Raw genomic sequence first — 13514 nt, forward strand, 5'->3', positions numbered from 1 at the left:
GCCTGTGTTTAGCTGGTTTTTTGACTTAGTTGACCTGGTTCCCTGCTAATCAGGGCCCCAGGCCATCTGCTCTCTCTGTAAAATGGATTCCATGTACCCTAGGTACATACCACAATTGGAAATGTACTCCTTGTCAGCCCCTGTATAATGCACTATAGGTGCCCAGGGCATAGGGGCCACCAAGGCCTACCAGGGGCTGCAGCATATCTTTTGCCACCCCTGGCTGGTTCTTAAATTGACACAACTGGCTGATCACTCAGCTGGGGTAAGGTGGTGTAAACACCCCTTACTTAGGTATAGTATACCTATATCTAACCCTATATCTGGACACATATAAACCTGTGAGCCACTCCTATGGAAGGCCTCATCAATCCTGGAGGCAGAGTGCGTGGTTTAATGTGAGATGGAGCTCTGGCATGAGCTGAGCCTGTCTGCAGCTGTCGGGAACAACTCCCTAAGCTGTTTCAGGATAATGCCATACCATATACTCTTAAGTGCCTTATAATCCTCGCGGTTATATAGCAACTCTGGTTTGGCTTTATCAAAACATGTCGTGTAAGGTGTCATACGATTTGGAATACTATCCCCTCGCCAGTTCTGGCGACGGGGATAGCATTCCACCCCTCTAGAGGGGTAAGACATGTTCCTTTACTTTAATGCGGTTAATTTCTCCAAAGACCTTAGATCCACAAAATGGATGCCTCTGCCACAGACAAATGTCTGGACCCCTGCAGCTGACCGAAACTCGGCCAAATGGGTCCTGGACAAAGGGTTTCCTGTCACAGGAGGGTGTCACCGCCCTCCAGACAGGAGATAGTGGATTGTAGCAGGGAGGTCTGAAAGAAACCAGACACTGCCTGGGGCGCACAAGGCTGCCCCTTGCATAATCCGGCCAAACCGGTTCTGGGGCACTCCAGCCCTCGTGCCAGGGCGGCCTGGATCAAAGGAAAGGGGTGTATCCACCCCCTTCCTGGGTCCCACCCATAGGGGGGGACCTAGCAGGTAATCACGCCCCCCAGATTCGAATAAGAGTGGGAGCAGTGCCAATGCACATCAGATTTCCTGGAAGAAACATTAAAACGAAACTCTGGACCCTTGGACCTCCATCTCAACGTGGAAGCCCGAAGAATCTCCCTTGTGGTCAAGGAGTGACCACCCTGCAGCAGCAGGCACCATCCAGCCCTCGATGTCTACTTAGTTGCAGTTCCCGCCGGAACTCGAGCGACTGAGATCGACGAGATCAAGCTTGCCTGCCTTCCAACAGCCCGATCCACAGTCCCTGCAGAGCTGAGACCCGTGGAGGCGACCGGAAGCGTGGGGCACGCCATCTTGAATTGACCATGAGACGCTGACCGTGCAGCCCACGAGTGACCCTCGAAGCTGTGCACTGGGGTTTGAGAAGCCCCCACCCTGAGCTACTCTTGAGCCGAAGTTCAGCCCTCCACACTCGACAAGTGCTGCGTGGGGCCCTTCTGCTCCATTTGGCTCAACGCGTTGGCCCGGTCACTTGCCAGCCGGCTAGTGGTCCCTGTGCCGACGAAACTACAAAGAAGACTCGTGAATCTGGTTGCTCCAGATCCACACCAGCTCCTCTGAAAAGGAGCCCCCACTCTGACCTTCCTGGTTCGAGTGAGAAGCAATCTCCCGGTTCCGCGTGGATTGCTCTTGCCAAGTGTTGTTTGCTCCAAACTTGAAGCTGACAGCGCCGACGGTGAGAGCCTGCGTGGGACAGATCGTGACCTGCTCCTGGACGTCGCAGATGCCCCAGAGCCCACGTGACAGCGGAGAGAAGCTCCTCGACGACCACCTGATTGCGCCCGACATTGCCTGGTTCCGTCCTGGTTCCACCCTGGTCACTGCTGAGTGACCCAGACTCTGTCCCCTCTGCTTTCAGGTACCCTTCGACTTGAGTCCACCCTTGGACTCCACCGGACACTTCATCTTCAACCTGCCTGCAGCCCTTTCAGCTTCAAGCACCAAGAGCCTGCGTGTCAAAACCCGACGCCACTTCGACCCTGTGCACCCACTTCCTGTGGGTGAGGTAACTTTGCTCCGCCGGTGTTCCCACACTGGTGCACATCCCTAGGGTCTGTGTGTTGAGTTTTGTTCCTCTAGGTCCAGCGGAAGTGTCCTTAAACTTTAACTTTATAACTTTTACGCACCATTGGTTAACATTGGTGCATGCGTGCGCTTTCCGCACATCTCCCGAATCCCGAGGGCCATTCCCGACTTCAGCATTGCTTGTCCTGACTGCTCCCAGCGATTCCCTAGGCCCTAGGCCTAACCACTGCTCGATTGGTATCTCTTATACCACTTGTTTAGTATATGGTTTGAGTGGCCACCCGCCCTCATCCATAATTGTGCAACTTGTATGTTTAAACAGTGCTTTTTGATTTAACTCTTGTGCCCCTTTATTCATAAAGAATACTGGGGATTGTTTTTAGTAATAAACACATATATTTTTATAATATATTCACAACTGCCACACTATGGGAAGTAGTGCAGTTGCTCGCATTGGTCACTAGGTAACTCTCACCTAGTACAATCTGTCCAGGGTCCACAAAGTCAGGTGTCACAATTGTGACACTGGCACATGTGTCCCTGTAGGCCTGAGCCAGTTTCTCATTAATTAAGGGAGTCTGCCTGTATTTGCCCAGGTTACTGGGGCTTACTGCAGTGGGCAACTCAATGTCCACATCATACAGTAGAACTGCCTGTGTAGGGATTCTGACTAGGCCAGATCCTACTTCAATACCCAGGGTCAACCCAGCTACACCCTTGGACTGTGTTCCACCACTGCTTACTGTACTTGGGGTTGCAGTTGCTTTAGGAGCTGGAGTGGTGGAGACTGGATTTGCCTTGGTGCACTCACTGCCCCAGTGTGAAACTGATTTGCAGGTATTACACCAAGGTGTCTTTGGACCTTTGTTCTTCTTCTTCTTGTTTCCATTTTGGGAACCACCCTCCTTACTATTAGTTTGGGGGCCTGAAGACTTCTGGTCTTTTTCTTTATCTTTCTGATTACCACCCTTCTGGTCTGTTTTCTTCTGGTCACCACTGTGGTTCTGGGGTTTCTGCTTAATCCTTGTTCTGACCCATTTGTCCGCCTTCTTTCCCAATTCTTGGGGAGAGGTCAGATCAGAGTCAATAAGGTATTGATGCAACAGCTGGTTTGTACAGTTATTAAGGATCTGTTCTCTCATCATAAGATTGTACAATCCTGTATAGTCTGAAACTTTACTTCCCTGCAACCAACCCTCCAAAGCCTTAGTGGCACACTCAACGAAATCAGTCCAGTCTTGAGTCTGTGCTTTTTGGGTGTCTCTGAACAACAACCTGTATTGCTCAGTGGTTAGGCCAAACCCTTCAATAAGAGAACTCTTCAAAACAGTGTAGTTTTTGGCATCCTCAGGTCTAACTGTGAGGAGCCTGTCCCTCCCTTTCTCAGAAAAGGAGTACCATAACATTGCAGCCCACTGATCCTGAGGAACCTGCTGTACCATGCAGGCTCTCTCAAGAGCAGTCATCCATTTGTGGATGTCATCCCCTTCTTTAAAGGGGGGCACAATTTGTGTCAGGTTTCTATTGTCATAGCCCCTGTCTTTTTCTCTTGGAAAGGGTTAAAAAGGGGCAGAAGTCCCACCTGCCAAATCCTGGTAGGCATCCTAGAGCAGGATGACTTAGAAAGGGCGAAGGAAGCTTCCCTAGAGACAGGAAATGGAGGGAACCCCCCTGTAACTGATCCCCCTCAGGAGGAGGACGAGGAAGAAGAAGAGGAGGAGGAGGAGGACTCAGAAGATCAGGATCAGAGGGGTAGCCAGGTCCCAGTTGCCAGGCTTAGCCAGGCCAACTTAGACCTACTGGGGAATGGAGAGGGCCAGCACCTCCCCAGATCCCATCATGTTATTCTCCCAGGCAACAGAAGAGTGAGATCTCCCTCAGGGGACTCTCATATTTCTAGTGCCTCCAGAGAATCTCAGAGAGGCATGACTGCTTCTCAAAAGCTAGAGCATAGGGCCAGAATGAGGGCTGTCAAACTCCAAATAGAGAGGGAGGAGGTAGCCTTGGCTCAAGCTAGACTTGCCTTGGCAAGAGAGCAAAAATTGTGTGGCTTAGATGCCATTGGTGGCAGCAATATTCCTAAAGAGAAACCCAGGTCCTATGATAGTAGAAACCTGACAAAGATTGTGCCCCCCTACAAGGAAGGGGATGACATCCACAAGTGGATAACTGCTCTTGAGAGAGCCTGCATGGTACAGCAGGTTCCTGAGGAACAGTGGGCAGCAATCTTACGGTACTCCTTTTCAGAGAAAGGGAGAGATAAGCTCCTCACTGTTAGACATGAGGATGCAAACAATTACAAAGTCCTGAAGAGTGTTCTGATACATGGGTTTGGCTTAACCACTGAACAGTACAGGTTGAAGTTCAGAGACACCCAGAAGACACAGACTCAGGACTGGACTGATTTTGTTGATTGTGCAACTAAGGCTCTGGAGGGTTGGCTACATGGCAGCAAAGTACATGACTTTACAGGATTGTATAATTTGATTATGAGGGAGCAGATCCTAAGTAATTGTCAGAACCAGCTCTTACACCAGCACCTGGTGGACTCTGATCTGACCTCTCTGTGAGAAGTTGGCCTGATAGGTGATGTTTCCAATTCTGGAACCACCTATTATCAGACCAAACAATCCCTTATGGTGTCTGGTTGTAAGTCAACCTTATTAGACAAGCTATCCTAGGGGTAGCATGGACTAAGCAGCCTAAAGGCTTAACTTAAGAGGTCGTGTTAAGCGAGCCTTTTTACCACATACAATCCTGTAATATCAAATGAAAGGACACCACACAAGTATATATTATAAAAATATATGTGTTTATTACTAAAAACAATCCCCAGTATTCTTTATGAATAAAGGGGCACAAGCGTTAAATCAAAAGCACTGTTTAAACATACAAGTTGCACAATTATGGATGAGGGCGGGTGGCCACTCAAACCATATACTAAGCAAGTGGTATAAGAGATGCCACTCGAGCAGTGGTTAGGCCTAGGGCCTAGGGAATCGCTGGGAGCAGTTAGGACAAGCAATGCTGAAGTCGGGAATGGCCCTCGGGATTCGGGAGATGTGCGGAAAGCGCACGCATGCACCAATGTTAACCAATGGTGCGTAAAAGTCATAAAGTTAAAGTTTAAGGACACTTCCGCTGGACCTAGAGGAACAAAACTTAACACACAGACCCTAGAGATGTGCACCAGTGTGGGAACACCGGCGGAGCAAAGTTACCTCACCCACAGGAAGTGGGTGCACAGGGTCAAAGTGGCGTCGGGTTTTGACACGCAGGCTCTTGGTGCTTGAAGCTGAAAGGGCTGCAGGCGGGTTGAAGATGAAGTGTCCGGTGGAGTCCAAGGGTGGACTCAAGTCTAAGGGTACCTGAAAGCAGAGGGGACAGAGTCTGGGTCACTCAGCAGTGACCAGGGTGGAACCAGGACGGAACCAGGCAATGTCGGGCGCAATCAGGTGGTCGTCAAAGAGCTTCTCTCCGCTGTCACGTGGGCTCTGGGGCATCTGCGACGTCCAGGAGCAGGTCACGATCTGTCCCACGCAGGCTCTCACCGTCGGTGCAGTCGGCTTCAAGTTTGGAGCAAACAACACTTGGCAAGAGCAATCCTTGCGGGATCGGAAGATTGCTTCTCACTCGGACCAGGAAGGTCAGAGTCGGGGCTCCTTTTCAGGGGAGCTGGTGTGGATCTGGAGCAACCAGATTCACGAGTCTTCTTTGTAGTTTCGTCGGCACAGGGACCACTAGCCAGCGGGCAATTGACCGGGCCAACGCATTGAGCCAAATGGAGCAGAAGGGCCCCACGCAGCACTCGTCGAGTGTGGAGGGCTGAACTTCGGCTCAGGAGTAGCTCAGGGTGTGGGCTTCTCAAACCCCGGTGCACAGCTTCAAGGGTCACTCGTGGGCTGCACGGTCAGCGTCTCATGGTCAATTCAAGATGGCGTGCCCCATGCTTCCGGTCGCCTCCACGGGTCTCAGCTCTGCAGGGACTGTGGATCGGGCTGTTGGAAGGCAGGCAAGCTTGATCTCGTCGATCTCAGTCGCTCGAGTTCTGGCGGGAACTGCAACTAAGTAGACGTCGAGGGCTGGATGGTGCCTGCTGCTGCAGGGTGGTCACTCCTTGACCACAAGGGAGATTCTTCGGGCTTCCTCGTTGAGATGGAGGTCCAAGGGTCCAGAGTTTCGTTTCTAATGTTTCTTCCAGGAAATCTGAGGTGCATTGGCACTGCTCCCACTCTTATTCCAATCTGGGGGGCGTGATTACCTGCTAGGTCCCCCCCTATGGGTGGGACCCAGGAAGAGGGTGGATACACCCCTTTCCTTTGATCCAGGCCGCCCTGGCACGAGGGCTGGAGTGCCCCAGAACCGGTTTGGCCGGATTATGCAAGGGGCAGCCTTGTGCGCCCCAGGCAGTGTCTGGTTTCTTTCAGACCTCCCTGCTACAATCCACTATCTCCTGTCTGGAGGGCGGTGACACCCTCCTGTGACAGGAAACCCTTTGTCCAGGACCCATTTGGCCGAGTTTCGGTCAGCTGCAGGGGTCCAGACATTTGTCTGTGGCAGAGGCATCCATTTTGTGGATCTAAGGTCCTTGGAGAAATTAACCGCATTACAGTAAAGGAACATGTCTTACCCCTCTAGAGGGGTGGAATGCTATCCCCGTCGCCAGAACTGGCGAGGGGATAGTATTCCAAATCGTATGACACCTTACACGACATGTTTTGATAAAGCCAAACCAAAGTTGCTATTTAACCGCGAGGATTATAAGGCACTTAAGAGTATATGGTATGGCATTATCCTGAAAAAGCTTAGGGAGTTGTTCCCGACAGCTGCAGACAGGCTCAGCTCATGCTGGAGCTCCATCTCACATAAAACCACGCACTCTGCCTCCAGGATTGATGAGGCCTTCCATAGGAGTGGCTCACAGGTTTACATGTGTCCAGATATAGGTTTAGATATAGGTATACTATATCTAAGCAAGGGGTACTTACACCACCTTACCCCAGCTGAGTGATCAGCCAGTTGTGTCAATTTAAGAACCAGCCAGGGGTGGCAAAAGATATGCTGCAGCCCCTGGTAGGCCTTGGTGGCCCCTATGCCCTGGGCACCTATAGTGCATTATACAGGGGCTGACAAGGAGTCCATTTCCAATTGGTATGTGCCTATAGCACATGTATCATTAATTTAGTGAGAGAACAGCAGGCTGGGGGTCTGATCAGCAGGCCCACAGCCTCAGTAGTCGAAAACCAGTGAAGCAAAAAGCATAAATTTGGGGTGACCATAGGATAGCAGACCCTACTCTCCTACACACTCCCCAAGAATTGGGAAAGAAGGCAGACAAGTGGGTCAGAACCAGGATTAGGCCTAAGAATCAGGACAGTAACCAGAAGAAGGAGTCTACCAAGCCTCAAGATAAGGGTGGGGATAAAAATAAAGAAAAGACTTCCCCAGGGCCCCAAAACTCCAAGAATGGGGGTGGGTCCCAAGACACTACTTCAACTGAGAAAAAGCCTTATTGTTATGCCTGTAAACAGGTTGGGCATTACAAAACAGACAACTGTTGTCCCTAGAATAACAATAAAGAAAATATACCTCCAAAGCCAGCTCCAACACCTCCTGTTACTGTCAGCAGTAATCCCCCAGGAAGTGGGAGCACACCCAGGAATCTGGGTGGGTTTACTTTTGGAGCTCAGGTGGACCCTGGCCTATCCAGGTCGCCATCACCCAATGATCTTGTTTATGAGACTGGCATGGGGTTTGCCAACTTCTCTGATTGCCCAAATACTTTGAGCAAGTATAGACAAGAGCCCATCATCAATGGTTTGAAAGTTGAAGCTTTTAGAGACACAGGGGCTAGCATCACCATGGTGGCTGACTGTATAGTCCCCTCTAAACAACTTTTACCTGGTGCCACATATCAGGTGACAAACATTGATGGCCTCAAAACAAATCATCCCATGGCAGTAGTGAGTCTCAGCTGGGGAGGTGTTATTGGCCCAAAGAGAGTGGCAGTGTCATCAAACTTGCCTGTAGACTGCCTACTTGGTAATGATTTGGAAATCTCAGCCTAGGCTGAGGTTGAACAGGAAACCCATTCTAGAATGGTAAATTCCAATGGAAAGGTTAGTGGGGCTGTAATGGCTACAGCCCCAATTCAAGATGTCCTTCCTGAAAAGGTTGGTAGGGCTGAGAAACTCTCTGCCCCATCTTTAGCAAAAGCTCTTCCTGAACAGAATAGCAACGCTGTTATGATAACAGCAGAAACCCAAACTGAGTCTCCTCCTGAAAAGGTTGGTGGGGCTGTGATGGCCACAGCCCAAACTCAAACTGATATGTGTGTTGTGAAGCCTGAAATGATGGATAACTCCACACAAACTGAGAGCACAGGGGAGGACGAGAAATCTCCCCCTCACCAGACTTTAGGAAAGGATCAGCCTCCTCAGGGAACTGATCTTGCCCCTGATGAAGGAACTGCCCCAGAGGTGGTTGGGCCTAGCCTGACAGAACCTCTGATGTCAGTGGACCCTTCTCAGGTGGGACCCAGTCTGGAGCAGCTAACCTGCCCCTCTCTACCTTGCCTTACTCAGCCCAGGGCTGCAGAGGACAAGAAGGACAGTAAGACCCAGAGGGTCCCCTGTCAAATAAAGCACCCCCATCAACAGATTAGGGGCACCAAAACTAGTAGCCCTAGTGAGGTGAAAACTTTAAAAACTCCTGAGGGAGCCCCCTTAAAAACAGTTAGGGACCTCCCACAGGTGGATTCTGTTGGGCACAGCCAAACCTGGGACCCAAGGGGCCCAAACCTGAACTGTCCCTCCAGCAAGCCAAACAGAGGGACCCAGCCTCCAGCTTTAGGTAGCCAGAGGTTGACCCTGAGAGCACAGTGCAACTCAGTTAAAGTAAGAAAGGCACACATGGTGGAAGATAATTGGAGGGAGAGGAGCCCTAAATTAGTGGAGTGTGAGAAGTTGGCCTGGTAGGGGATGTTTCCAATTCTGGAACCACCTACTACCTGACCAAACAATCCCTTATGGTGTCTGGTTGTAAGTCAACCTTATTAGACAAGCTATCCTAGGGGTAGCATGGACTAAGCAGCCTAAAGGCTTAACTTAAGAGGTCGTGTTAAGCAAGCTGTTTTACCACATACAATCCTGTAATACCAAATGAAAGGACACCACACAAGTATATATTATAAAAATATATGTGTTTATTACTAAAAACAATCCCCAGTATTCTTTATGAATAAAGGGGCACAAGCGTTAAATCAAAAAGCACTGTTTAAACATACAAGTTGCACAATTATGGATGAGGGCGGGTGGCCACTCAAACCATATACTAAACAAGTGGTATAAGAGATGCCACTCGAGCAGTGGTTAGGCCTAGGGCCTAGGGAATCGCTGGGAGCAGTCAGGACAAGCAATGCTGAAGTCGGGAATGGCCCTCGGGATTCGGGAGATGTGCGGAAAGCGCACGCATGCACCAATGTTAACCAATGATGCGTAAAAGTCAAAGAGTTAAAGTTTAAGGACACTTCCGCTGAACCTAGAGGAACAAAACTTAACACACAGACCCTAGAGGTGTGCACCAGTGTGGGAACACCGGCGGAGCAAAGTTACCTCACCCACAGGAAGTGGGTGCACAGGGTCGAAGTGGCGTCGGGTTTTGACACGCAGGCTCTTGGTGCTTGAAGCTGAAAGGGCTGCAGGCGGGTTAAAGATGAAGTGTCCGGTGGAGTCCAAGGGTGGACTCAAGTTGTAGAGTACCTGAAAGCAGAGGGGACAGAGTCTGGGTCACTCAGCAGTGACCAGGGTGGAACCAGGACGGAACCAGGCAATGTCGGGCGCAATCAGGTGGTCGTCGAGGAGCTTCTCTCCGCTGTCACGTGGGTTCTGGGGCATCTGCGACGTCCAGGAGCAGGTCACGATCTGTCCCACGCAGGCTCTCACCGTCGGTGCAGTCGGCTTCAAGTTTGGAGCAAACAAGCCTTGGTAAGAGCAATCCACGCAGGATCGGAAGATTGCTTCTCACTCGGACCAGGAAGGTCAGAGTCGGGGCTCCTTTTCAGGGGAGCTAGTGTGGATCTGGAGCAACCAGAATCACAAGTCTTTTTAGGTAGTTCGTCGGCACAGGGACCACAAGCCAGCTGGCAAGTGACCGGGCCAACGCGTTGAGCCAAATCGTGCCAAAGGGCCCCACGCAGCACTCGTCGAGTGTGGAGGGCTGAACTTCAGCTCAGGAGTAGCTCAGGGTGAGGGCTTCTCAAACCCCGGTGCACAGCTTCGAGGGTCACTCGTGGGCTGCACGGTCAGCGTCTCGTGGTCACTTCAAGATGGCGTGCCCCACGCTTCCGGTCGCCTCCACGGGTCTCAGCTTTGCAGGGACTGTGGATCGGGCTGTTAGAAGCTGGGCAGGTTTGATCTCGTCGATCTCAGTCGCTCGAGTTCCGGCGGGAACTGCAACTAAGTAGATGTCGAGGGCTGGATGGTGCCTGCTGCTGCAGGGTGGTCACTCCTTGACCACAAGGGAGATTCTTCGGGCTTCCACGTTGAGATGGAGGGCGAAGGGTCCAGAATATCATTTCAAATGTTTCTTCCAGGAAATCTGATGTGCATTGGCACTGCTCCCACTCTTATTCGAATCTGGTGGGCGTGATTACCTGCTAGGTCCCCTCCTATGGGTGGGACCCAGGAAGTGGGTGGATACACCCCCTTCCTTTGATCCAGGCCGCCCTGGCACGAGGGCTGGAGTGCCCCAGAACCGGTTTGGCCGGATTATGCAAGGGGCAGCCTTGTGCGCCCCAAGCAGTGTCTGGTTTCTTTCAAACCTCCCTGCTACAATACACTATCTCCTGTCTGGAGGGCGGTGACACCCTCCTGTGACAGGAAACCCTTTGTCCAGGACCCCCTTGACTGAGTTTCGGTCAGCTCCAGGGGTCCAGACATTTGTCGGTGGCAGAGGCATCCATTTTGTGGATCTTAAGGCCTTTGGAGAAATCAACCGCATTAAAGTGAAGTAACATGTCTTACCCCTCTAGAGGGGTGGAATGCCATCCCCGTCGCCAGAACTGGCGAGGGGATGGTATTCCAAAGCGTATGACACCTTACACGACATGTTTTGATAAAGCCAAACCAAAGTTGCTAAATAACCGCGAGGATTATAAGGCACTTAATAGTATATGGTATGGCATTATCCTGAAACAGCTTAGGGATTTGTTCCCGACGGCTGCAGACAGGCTCAGCTCATGCTAGAGCTCCATCTCACATAAAACCACGCACTCAGCCTCCAGGATTGATGAGGCCTTTCTATAGGAGTGGCTCACAGGTTTACATGTGTCCAGATATAGGTTTAGACATAGGTATACTATATCTAAGCAAGGGGTGTGTACACCACCTTACCCCAGCTGAGTGATCAGCCAGTTGTGTCAATTTAAGAACCAGCCAGGGGTGGCAAAAGATATGCTGCAGCCCCTGGTAGGCCTTAGTGGCTCCTGTGCCCTGTGCACCTATAGTGCATTCTACAGGGGCTGACAAGGAGTCCATTTCCAATTGGTATGTACCTAGGGTACATGGAATCCATTTTACAGAGAGAGCAGATGGCCTGGGGCCCTGATTAGCAGGGAACCAGGTCAACTAAGTCAAAAAACCAGCTAAACACAGGCAAAAAATCTGGGGTAACCATAGTCAGGTAGCCACCTTCCTACATAACCCCCCCCCCAAACGAAAGGAGATAAGGCTATCCTTGGCCAGGTAAGCCTATATTGCCTGAGTGGCCATATAAGGAAGTACCTGCACTAGCATGGGTACCCCCTGTCTCATGGTCCACTAAGCAGTCCCTCACCCTTTGGGTATTAGAGGGTCTCCACCATAGGGAATCACTACCTTGGGTGTGTTTATGCAAAGTTAAAGGCTGGTTTGGATATGGAGTATTGAAGCGAGGCTCTACTAATTTAGGGCTTAGCTTCCTCCAATTATCTTCCACCATATGTGCCTTTCTCTCTCTAACTGAGTTGCACTGTGCTCTCAGGGTCAACCTCTGGCTACCTAAAGCTGGAGGCTGGGTCCCTCTGTTTGGCTTGCTGGAGGGACAGTTCAGGTTTGGGCCCTTTGGGTCCCAGGTTTGGCTGTGCCCAACAGAATCCATCTGTGGGAGGTCCCTAACTGTTTTTAAGGGGGCTCCCTCAGGAGTTTGTAAAGTTTTCACCTCACTAGGGCTACTAGTTTTGGTGCACCTAATCTTTTGATGGGGGTGCTTTACTTGACAGGGGGCCCTCTGGGTCTCACTGTCCTTCTTGTCCTCTGCAGCCCTGGGCTGGCTAAGGCAAGGTAGAGAGGGGCAGGTTACCTGCTCCAGACTGGGTCCCACCTGAGAAGGGTCCACTGACATCAGAGGTTCTGTCAGGCTAGGCCCAACCACCTCTGGGGCAGCTCCTTCATCAGGGGTAAGATCAGTTCCCTGAGGAGGCTGATCCTGTCCTAAAGTCTGGTGAGGGGGAGATTTCTCTTCCTCCTCCATGCTCTCAGTTTGTGTGGAGTTATCCATCATTTCAGGTTTCACAACACACATGTCAGTTTGAGTTTGGGCTGTGGCCATCACAGCCCCACCAACCTTTTCAGGAGGAGACTCAGTTTGGGTTTCTGCTGTTATCATAACAGCTTTGCTATTCTGTTCAGGAAGAGCTTTTGCTAAAGATGGGGTAGAGAGTTTCTCAGCCCTACCAACCTTTTCAGGAAGGACATCTTGAATTGGGGCTGTAGCCAGTACAGCCTCACTAACCTTTCCATGGGAATTCACCATTCTAGAATGGGTTTCCTGTTCAACCTCAGCCCAGGCTGAGATCTCCAAATCATTACCAAGTAGGCAGTCTACAGGCAAGTTTGGTGACACTGCCACTCTCTTTGGGCCAATGACACCTCCCCAGCTGAGACTTACTACTGCCATGGGATGATTTGTTTGGATTCCATCAATGTTTGTAACCTGGTATGTGGCACCAGGTAGAAGTTGCTTAGAGGGGACTATGCCATCAGCCACCATGGTGATGCTAGCCCCTGTGTCTCTAAAAGCCTCAACTTTCAAACCATTGATGATGGGTTCTTGTCTATACTTGCTCAAAGTATTTGGGCAAGCAGAGAAGTTGGCAAACCCCATGCCAGTTTCATAAACAAGATCATTGGGTGATGGGGACCTGGATAGGCCAGGGTCCACCTGAGCTCCAACAGTAAACCCACCCAGATTCCTGGGTGTGCTTCCACTTCCTGGGGGATTACTGCTGACAGTAACAGGAGGTGTGGAGGCTGGCTTGGGAGGTATATTTTCTTTATTGTTATTCTTGGGACAACAGCTGTCTGTTTTGTAATGCCCCACCTGTTTACAGGGATAACAATAAGGCTTTTTCTCAGTTGAAGAAGTGTCTTGGGACCCACCCCCATTCTTGGAGTTTTGGGGCCCTGGGGAAGTCT

The sequence above is a fragment of the Lissotriton helveticus genome (assembly GCF_964261635.1).
Source record: "Lissotriton helveticus chromosome 1_1 unlocalized genomic scaffold, aLisHel1.1 SUPER_1_unloc_31, whole genome shotgun sequence".
In the NCBI taxonomy this organism is placed as follows: Eukaryota; Metazoa; Chordata; class Amphibia; order Caudata; family Salamandridae; genus Lissotriton; species Lissotriton helveticus.